The following is an 11217-nucleotide window of genomic DNA, read 5'->3' as shown; positions in this document are numbered from 1 at the left end:
ACACAAACCTGCTATGTATCATATTTATAACTATCAAAAGTTAAAAAAGAAAAGCACTCATTAGCCATTACCTCAAAATTGGATGCTTTTAATTGATTTTTCATATATAATGATTTTTTACGGGTATTCATTTCTAAAGAAAATATTCTTTTCCTTCTTCCAAAGTATAAATTCTCAATCATACCACAATTTAGAGTTAGAAGCAGTTCGGTCTACATTTTTCATCTAAAAAAATTGAGTATATATTCTTACAATAAGCAAGTTGGAACAAGATTTTCAAGGTATGCACCTAAATTTAGTGGGGTGTGTAATACCTCATTGAGGAAGGGAGCAATGGTACTAATTTTGGTTGCTCAACGGTCAGCCACAAAAGATTACACAATAAGGTTTATCAACATATCTTGAAATTTATCAATTCTAGTTGACAATTATGTTTTATTTTTTAAATCCTTTGAGACCTTTTTTTTTTGGTAATGCTTAGGTTCCAAAAAATATTTTTTTCATGGTTATTTTATGAAAAATAAAAAAAAAATTAAAATTAACTATAACTTTATTTATTCTTAAATTATTTAATTTTTATATCAAAAGGTTCAAATAAATAAAATAAATTTAAATTAACATATAAAAATAATTTATTCATTTTAAATTTATTTTTATTTTTTATTTTTCTTTATTTTTTTTCTTTCTAATTTTCTTATCCTATACATGTGCGTTTTCTATAAAGCACATTCAATAATGATGTTTATGATTCAAAATTTTAGAAACAGGTCTGGAAATCAGTTATAAGTAGGTGAAATTATTGAAAGATTTTTTTGCACATTCGAAGTGATTTATGCCTCTTTAGTAGCTTTGGTGCTTTTGGATCTAATTATGTCACCAATCAACTATTGGAAAATTTAAATAAAATTAGATGAGTGAAATTTGAATATAAAGTGTTAAACACCAGTTGGAGGTTTTTTTTCTCTAGTCCAGAGACCTTTGCAATTAATTGAGTGGAAAATTAAAAAAATTATATAATTCAACCTTGATTGTCTTAATTAAGCATATGGGAATTGAACATAGAAAACTAGTGTGGACCCCGTATTTCGCACGATGTGTTCCCACTCGATGGTGAAACTCGCTTTTTATTTGAGAATGATTTATTTCTTTAGAAAATGACTTGGAGTCGCCACTTATTTTTGTTTTATTTTTAAAGGGAAAACAAAATAAGAAAGAAAAACCCTAAGCGTGACTCCTGAACGAAAAACAAGTCTGTGAAAAACCGAGTTGGGTCCAGGGGTCAGGTTACTTATTGGGAAGGTACGGTAAAAACCGTAGCACCCTTCTAAGTCCTTAAAAACGGGTCTCTACTAAATAAGATGTAGCAAGTATGACAATTGATTGATTAAACTGGATACTGAATAGTAATCAAATGTATGAAAATAAGACATGCATGATAACAAATAAATTAATAAACACTGTCGGGTACAAGGCGTACCTTAGTCACAAGCTGAGCGCTATCATAAGAGACAAGGTTAGTGCACAAATACAAAATAACCGTGTGCATGGTCACAGAATGAGGCAAACCAATCAAGTATATCAATCAAACAGTCAATGAGAAAATCACATATGTTGGGTCCCACCAAAGCCCAATCGATCTCGTATGAATTAATCTCACAAGTTCCATTAGTCTATAATTATGAAAATTGTCTTCGTGCTTATTGAGAATCGAGAAGAACAGAAGATTATTTGAAAACAAGAGTGAACTTAAAACTGTTCGGGAGAAAATTGGATTTTCGAAATTTATTTGAAAATTGGAGTCTCGAGGATTGTTTGAAAATCGAAGTTTCGGGAATTGAATTTGAGGATCGGAAACTTGGAGATTAAATTTGAAAGAAACCGGAATTGAAAATTATTTAAGAAGCAGAAACTGTGAAAATTTAATTATATAAATTGGAATCTTTGTAAATCGTTCGAGTCGAAGGTGGAATTCTTTTGAAGATAAACAAATAAAATGCTAATAATAATAATAATAATAAATAAATCAATAAATGTGAAAATTGGAATTTTAGAAATTGAGAGTTAAATTCAAAAATTGGAATTTTGGAGGGTTATTTAGAGATGAAATTTTAAATAAATGAATAAATAAATGAATAAATAAATGAATGGAATAATAATAATAACGAAAGTAATAATGATTAGATAAATAACTGTGAAAATTGGAAATTGAATTTAGAGATTGAAAATTTGAAGAATTATTTAGAAATGAAGTTTTAAACAAATGAATAAATAAATAAATAAATAACTAAAGTAATAGTGATAACGGAAATAAAAGTGATCAACGGAATACGTGAATGAATAAATAAACAGAATAATGACAATAACGAAAATAATAATGATTAGATAAATAATTGTGAAGACTAGAAATTGAATTTAAGAATTGGAAATTTGAATAATTATTTAGAAATGGAGTTTTAAATAAATGAATAAGTAAATAAATAAATAAACGAAATAATAGTAATAACGAAAATAATAATGATTAAATAAATAATTGTGAAAATTGGAAATTGAGTTTAGAAATTGGAAATTTGAAGAATTATTTGGAGAAAGAAGTTTAAATAAATGAATAAGTGAACAAACAAATAAACGGAATGATAGTAATAACAGAAATAATAATGATTGGATAAGTAATTGCGAAAATTGGAATTTTGGAAATTGGAAATTAAATTTTGAGATTAGAATTTTGTGGAATTGTTGAAAAATGGAATTTTATTTTTTTTATTTAAAAAAAAAGAATGAATAAATAAATAAAATAATAATAATAATAATAATAATAAATAATAATAATTAAATAGACAAACATGAAAAATAGGATTTTGCTGACTTAAAATTCTAAGGAGGGATAAGCGTATGAAGAATGAAGATTATTGGAAGAACTAAAAATTGGAAAACTATTTGCAAAAAGGGATTGGGGAATTATTTTTAAAACCGAAAGAAGGAATTTGGAGAGTGACACATGGCCCAAAGGTGGCCATGCAAAAGGTGGCCATGCTAAATGATGTCAAAGATAGAGAGAATGAAACCCAAAGATAGAAGGATGCTGGCAGGAACGAGAGCTTCATCCCATCTCCTTTGCTCATGCCATATGAGAATCCAAACTTCCTTGAAATCACAAGACCCAGACCCTCCATCCTTCCTACTGGTAAACATATGCAAGACTGCACTTGCCACAATAGTGTCTATCAAAGTGGCTGGCCATGAAGGTACCCACGCAGCACTTAGAATCAAGGCAATCCTTTCTCAACCTTTGTGTAGGACCTTAGTTTAGGAAAGGTGCATACCCTAACCTTATAGTGCATTCACCCAAGTGCCCACGGCGAACACAAGGGGAGTTGATGGACACGGCCAACCCTCCGATCTGCCAACAAGTTGATGGACACGGCCAACCCTCCGATCTGCCAACAATCTTCTCCTAGTGACACCCCTGGGGTTCGAACCCGTGACCTTGGCTCTGATACCACTTGTAGGACCTCAGGCGCTACCAACTCTCCTAAAAGCAATTGCTGTTAGGAAATATGCATACCTTAGCCTTATAGTGCATTCACCCAAGCGCCCACGACAAACACAAGGGCAGTTGATGGACATGGCCAACCCTCTGATTTGCCAACAACATGGGGTTGATTACACAGAGGTTTTTGCGCAGGTGGCAAGGATGGATACAGTTGGAATGATTATTGCTCTTGCAGCTCAAAGGAATTGGACAATTTACCAACTAGATGTGAAATTAGCCTTTCTCCATGGAGAGCTAAGTGAAGAGGTGTTTGTTGAGCAGCCAAGAGGCTATGAGCAAAATGACAATCCGCACAAGGTGTACAAACTGAAGAAAGCCTTATACGGACTCAAACAAGCTCCACGAGCTTGGTTTAGTTGTATAGAAGCACACTTTGTGAATGAAGGCTTTGAGAGGTGCCACAGTGAGCATACCTTGTTCGTCAAAACAAGCAAAGGAGGTAAAATTTTAATTTTGAGTTTGTATGTTGATAACCTCATTTTTACTGGAAATGATGAATCAATTTTTTATGAGTTCAAGAGCTTTATGATGCGTGAGTTCGATATGACTGATTTGGGAAAGATGAGGTATTTTCTTGGAGTTGAAGTGTTGTAGAAGACTGATGGCATTTACATCAGTCAAAAGAAATATGCCTTAGATGTGTTGAAAAGATTTGGGATGGAGGAGAGCAATTCTGTCCATAGTCCGATTGTTACAGGTTTTAAAGTCTTCAAAGATGAAAATGGAGTCAAGGTTGATGCAACATTCTTCACGCAAATGGTAGGGAGTCTCGTGTATCTAACAGCAACTCGACTTGACTTGATGTTTGTAGTGAGTTTAATTAGTAGATACATGGGGCAGCCAACTGAGCTTCACTTATAGACTGCAAAGAAGGTGTTAAGATATTTGAGAGGCACAACAAATCTTAGGATCTTCTACAAGAAGGAAGGGAATGATAAATTGGTTGCATTTACTGATAGTGACTATATCGGTGATTTGGAGGATAGGAAAAGCACATCAAGGTATGTATTCATGTTGAGTTCCGGAGCTGTGTCTTGGTCCTCTAGAAAGCAGCCTGTTGTTTCACTCTTCCACAACTGAAGCTAAATCATAACCGCAACATCCTGTGCATGTCAAGTTGTTTGGATGAGGACAATCTTGGAGAAGCTCAGTCATATAAGGTAATTGTACTACTGTGTTTTGTGACAATAGTTCAACAATTAAATTATCAAAGAATCCAGTGATGCATGGATGAAGCAAACACCTAGATGTTCGCTTTCATTTTCTGCGTGATCTTACTAAAGAAGGAGTAGTGGAATTAGTTCATTATGGTACACAAGATCAGATTGCAGACATGATGACTAAGCCTCTCAAACTTGACATGTTTCTGAAGCTGAAGAGTTGATGGGTGTTCGTGAAGTTCCAAATGTAAACTAATTGATGTTAGTAGTTTAGTTTAAGGGAGGGTGTCAAGATTTAAGTTTCTGATTGTTTAGTTTTTTTGTTTTAATAATCCTATTAAGCAGGGTAGTTTTTATAAGCAGGGTATTTTTAGCTTTGACTTATTCTCTACTCTTTACCACGTTATTTGTTAGTGTAAAACATGGGCTATTTTTCTTATCAATTAGTTATTGTAAGGCATTATTATTAGCTAAGGTTGTTGATCAATAGATGTGGATTTTTCCCAGTTTTGTTCCATTCAGTTTTGATTCACACATTCTAGTATCAGAGCCAGGTTCAAAGCGGCAGCTTTTGTAATTTGTAGCAATAAGAGAGATGACAACTGAAGGGAATTTTGTGCAACCTATTATTCCTCGATTTGATGGTCATTACGATCATTGGAGCATGTTGATGGAAAAATTTTAAGATCTAAGGAGTACTGGAGTCTTGTGGAGATGGTTATGTTGAGCCAGAAAGCGGAGCAGTATTGACAGGGCACAATAGAAGAAACTTGATGAGATGAAGCTGAAAGACTTGAAGGTGAAAAATTATTTTGTTTCAAGCTATCCATCGAACGATTCTAGAAACCATCCTACAGAAGACACATCCAAACAGATTGGGATTCCATGAAGAAGAAGTATGAGGGAGTGAAAGGGTAAAACGATCCATTATTCAAGCTCTTCGCAAAGAGTTTGAAACTCTTGAGATGAAATTGGTGAAGGTGTCTCTGACTATTTTTCAAGAGGATGTCTATAGCCAATAGATGAGAGTTCATGGTGAAAAAAATGAGAGATGTTACAATAGTAGAAAAAATACTTCGATCATTGAATGACAAATTCAATTATATTGTTTGTTCAATTGAGGAGTCAAATGACATTGATCTCCTATCAATTGATGAACTGCAAAGTTCCTTATTGTTCATGGAGCAGAAGTTCCATAGGCATAAAGGAGAAGAGCAGGACTCAAGGTAATTCATGAAGAAAGTGCAGGAGGAAGGTCGTGGTCGCGGATCCTCTAGAGGAAGAGGTAGAGGTAGAGGTAGAGGACGCCAATTCTTCAACAAGATACTGTAGAATGCTACAAGTGTCACAAACTTGGACACTTTCAATATGAGTGCCAAGTTGGGACAAAGAGGCTAATTTGCTGAGATTGAGAAGAAGAAGCGATGTTGTTGATGTCCTATGTTGAGATAAATGAAGCAAAAAAGGAGGATGTTTGGTTTTTAGATTCTGGTTGCAGCAATCATATGTGTGGAGATAAAACTCTCTTCTGCGACTTCAATGAACGCTTCAGGCAGATGGTGAAGCTGGGAAACAACTCAAAAATGACGGTGATGGGTAAGGGTAATGTAAGGCTGAAAGTGAATGGATTCAATCATGTAGTCACCAAGGTTTTTTATGTGCTTGAGTTGAAGAACAATTTACTAAGCATTGGGCAGCTGCAGCAGAAAGGTTTAGCGATTCTTATTCAACATAACAAGTGTAAAATCTATCATCTTGAGAAGGGCTTGATCATTCAAGCAGAGATGTCTGCCAATAGAATGTTTATTTTGTTGGTTGCGCCACAACCAAAGAAACCAGCTTGCTTTCACACAACTACAAAAGACTTATCACATCTTTAGTATTGCCGATATGGACACTTGAGTCACAAAGGATTTGAGAACTTTCAAAACAACAAGATGGTGAATGGACTACCACAATTTGAAGCTCAAAAACTGTATGCATAATTGCATGGTTGGAACGCAGCATAGAAATCCAATTCCAAAGAAGAGCACTTGGAGAGCTTCTTCGAACTTTAGCTCATTTCATGCTGACATATGTGGCCCTATCACACCGATCTCAGAATAGCAAAAAGAGGTATCTAATTAGCTTCATTGATGATTATTAGTCAAAAAGGCATGGATTTACTTCTTGGTTGAAAATATGAAGCTTTGTTATCTTCAAACAATATAAAGTTGTGTTGAGAAAGAACAGGTTCTATATTAAGTGTTTGCTTACTGATCGAGGAGGTGAGTTTCACTTCACAAGACTTTAATGAATTTTTTAAAGAAATATGGCATCAAGAGGCATTTGACAACAACTTACACTCGACAACAGAACGGAGTTGTAGAGAGGAAGAATCGAACCATCATGAACATGGTTCAAAGTATGATTTCAGAAAAGAAGATTCAAAGACTTTTTGGCTAGAAGCTGTGAATTGGACAGTGCATATTCTAAACGGAAGTCTACTCTACAGTGAAGAACATGATCCGGAGGAAGCTTAGAGTGGAGTCAAGCCTTCAGTTGAACATTTTCGAGTGTTTGGTTGTATTCACATGTTCATGTACTGATATCAAGAGAACCAAGTTGGAAGATAAAAGTTTTACTTGTGTGTTGTTCGGAGTTAGTGAAGAGTCTAAAGCTTATAGGCTTTATGATCTAATAGCCAAGAAGATTGTAATAAGCAGGGATGTAGTTTTTGAAGAGGACAAGTCTTGGGATTGGGATAAGAGTATAAAGAACAGGTGGTAGCTATGTTGGAATGGGGAGATAATGAAGAAAATGTTGCTGCAAATAATGAAGGTGGGGTCGAGAGTGAAGATGGAGATAGTACAGAAGAGGTTGGGGTTGTTTCTCCAAATTGGTAGATGAAGAGAGTTCACCTAGTTCCAATGAAGGGAGAGTTAGAAGGCCAGTACTTTGGATGAGAGATTATGAAATGGGTGAGGGTTTGTTTAAAGAAGAAGATGAGACTAATCTAGCATGTTTGCATCTGGAGATCCCTTTTATTTTGAAGAAGCTATGAAAGTGCAAGTGGAGAGCTGCTATGGATTCTAAAATAAAATCCATAGAAAAGAATGATACTTGGGTGCTAATCAACTTACTTGTAGGTGCAAAGAAGATTGGTGTCAAGTGGATTTCCAAAACAAAGCTTAATGAGCATGGAGAGGTAGATAAATACAAGGCACGCCTTGTAGCAAAAGGCTATACAGTGAACACAAGGGGAGTTGATGGACACGGCTAACCCTCCGATTTGCCAACAATCTCCCCCCAGCGACACCCCTGGGGTTCAAACCCATGACCTTGGCTCTGATACCACTTGTAGGACCTCAGGCGCTGCCAACTCTCCTAAAAGCAATTGCTGTAAGGAAAGGCGCATACCTTAACCTTATAGTGCATTCACCCAAGCACCCACGGCGAATACAAGGGGAGTTGATGGACACGGCCAACCCTCCGATCTGCTAACAATTGATGGACACAGCCAACCCTTCGATCTGCCAACACTCTGGACCATTCCAAAATAATCAACCTTATAGAATTGCAAATCAACAAGCTTGACCTCATCCGTTTTGTACTTGATTCTCTCGGGCTTGGCATAGGTCTTCTTCTCTCACTTCTTAGATCTTTCAGGTACCACAGGTCTCCATGAAAACTGGCACAGGTTTAGGTACATCAACATATCTATGCCGCTTAGCCTCATCAAAGTCCGACATCCCGACTGTCTCTTCCTCACTTTCAATCAACCATGTCCTGTACCATTTAGGATTTCTGGGGTTGTACCTCATCACATGCCTGTACAACATATACCCAACTTCGGCCATGCCGAGAGGCATTCCCAAGCGCCCAGCCTTGGTGGTTTACATGGCATCACATGTCAACCTATTCTTGGAAGAATTCGTTGTCTTCTTCATCATCTGCATCCAAGTCTTGGTTGGATAGCTGGGGTTGGAATGAGATATGGGTTTAATAGTGGTGATAATGGGTATTGAAGGATGAGATGGTGAATGAGTTAATGAAAGAAAGAGGGGTTCAATGGTGGTGGGTATGAGGATATAGAGAGGGATGAGGGTGGTGTTGAGTCGAGTATGGCATGGGATCTTAATGAGGCTTTGAAAGGGAAATCGGGTGGAGGATAATGGGTATGGTGGGGTGCGAAGGATACGTGTGCATGGTTCCCATTCATGTGGGTAGGACCATAGGAGAGTGTAGAGAGAGAATAGGTTTACTGGCGCGGCTAAGAGGGTGGCGAACATGTTGGGGTAGGAATGAAAGATGGGAGATGGGTACATGGGTATGAATAATGAGAGATATGAGAGTTGAGAGGATCGATAGGGTGATGGGTAAGTCGAGTCTCAAGAATGGGTTTAATGGTGTTGATAAATGGAGAGATGAAAGTAGCCGTGGTGATGATCTGGATGACGAAGCTGACATTTCCTTTATTTTACCTTTTCTTCGCCTGTCACTTTCACCACTTCATTATCCTTCTCAGCAACAGACCTGCTCCCTCTGTCCCAGCCACCTGTTCTTTCCCATTAGCTTTCTTTCTGCTCAACTATGTCTTATCTGTCCTAAACAACTATCTCTGATTTTTGGCTCTATTGTGCGTTCTGAAGAAAAAGAAAAGAAGAAGAAAAAAAGAATAAAATAAAAGAAAATGACCTTGAGGGGGTCTACAACTAGAAAGTTACAATTTATTTGTGGTTGATATGTCTGTTTATTCTCCCTATTCCTCTCTGTAATTTATTTGTGCCCTTTTATTATATTTATAATACTATTGTTTAGAAACTTTTCAGTTTACTAATATTTCTACATTTACATCTGTATTGCTTGTGTATAAATTATTTTATATGCTATTTTAAATTCATTTCACTAATTTTAACTCTTTAATATAAACATTAAATAATTTAAAAATATATAAATTTGTATACTAATTTTAATTATATTTTATTATTATTGATACCAAAATAATTTGAGAACTAAATATAACCTAAGTTTTGATGTTTACATTATCTCCACAATTCAAAAGGGAGCCAATTATTGAAGTAGGAGGCTTTAGTAGCTTTTTTTATCATTAGCTAGTTCACCACAGGCACTTCTTGAAATTAGTTTGCTTTTAGTTATATGCTTTTTTTTTTCCAATATATATCTATATACTTAAAAGCTAAATTTTGTTTTGATCATTATATGTATTTGCAGGAGCACTTTCAAGAGTGCTATATGCATTGTTGTTTTGCTCGACATAAAAGTGATGTTCCTACTAGCAATTGATAAGTCTAATCACAAGCTTGTTGCCAAAGCCATGTATGAAGTGCGTTACATAGATTTGGAAGACCATTGAAAAGTGACGGGAATGTCTTATTATATGATCCAACACCTAGTTCAAAGAGAAGTCCAACTCCATACTTTGGTCATATAAGATGTAGGGGACGCAGAAACTACCATTGTAGGGGTATTTTTGGGGTAAAACTGGTACTGATGCAGTGAAATTCTTATACTAACTATATACCTTATGCCATTGAGTCAAGATTCAGATGCAATTTAGAGGGCTTTACTGAAGTTCGTTGAAGAAAGATAAGTTCAATTTTCTATTGATGAAAGATCCAACTATCGAGTGCCACTCGAGAATTGGAGAAGTTGGAGGGTTGTTCCAAGTTGTAGCTATTGGAAGTGGAAAACAGAAAAAGTTTATTTAGGAGGGATAGAGGCTTTTAAAGAACAGATGAATATGGTATATTCTATTAATGGAGGATTATTTTCTAAGCCCCGTATCCTTTGTGGACTCCTTTGGGTGGTGATATGATATTTTTTATTCTTAGAAAATTTGAAAAAAGATGCAAGGAAAAGAAAATAGAGGAAAAGAAAAAGGAAAGAAAATGTGAAAAAAAAGATTTAAATTTAATAAATTATTTTTATACTAATTTAAACTCATTTCACATACTTTTCATTTTCTAAACATTTTTTTCTTAATACATTTGATTTTCTTACATTTTTTTTACGTAGAAATCAAACAAAAGAAAATCATTTTTCTTAACATTTTTTTCTTTTCTTTTAATACTTTTTAGGAACCAAACATACCTTGGCGTTCTTCTTGGAAGGTGAGCTTGTATTTTCTTTCCTATCAATTAGTTCTATGTTTTCGTACTATCTCCATGTCAATTGATATCAATGCTCTGGGGTGCCATGGCTGGTTGTAGTGTGCAACATGTTGAAGAACATCTTTCTTGAGAATGAGATCTCATGAAGAATATTCAACAGGTGAAGAAACCAAGTGCTCGAAGAGTTAAGAAACCAAGTGTAGCAACTACAACAACATTTATAATAGTTTAACCTTTTCAGCACCAGATTTCAGGTGAAGAAAGTTTTAAGAATGAAGAAGAAAATATTAACACCCCTTCTATCAAACTCAAAAGCCCCAAATAAGAGATGGTTCATCTCCAACTTGTGTTGGAAGGAATCACCACTTACAACAGGACTTTGTAGTCAAAGTAA

Source organism: Vitis riparia, chromosome 16 (genome assembly GCF_004353265.1).
Source record: "Vitis riparia cultivar Riparia Gloire de Montpellier isolate 1030 chromosome 16, EGFV_Vit.rip_1.0, whole genome shotgun sequence".
Taxonomy (NCBI): Eukaryota; Viridiplantae; Streptophyta; class Magnoliopsida; order Vitales; family Vitaceae; genus Vitis; species Vitis riparia.
This window is presented reverse-complemented; position numbering follows the sequence as displayed.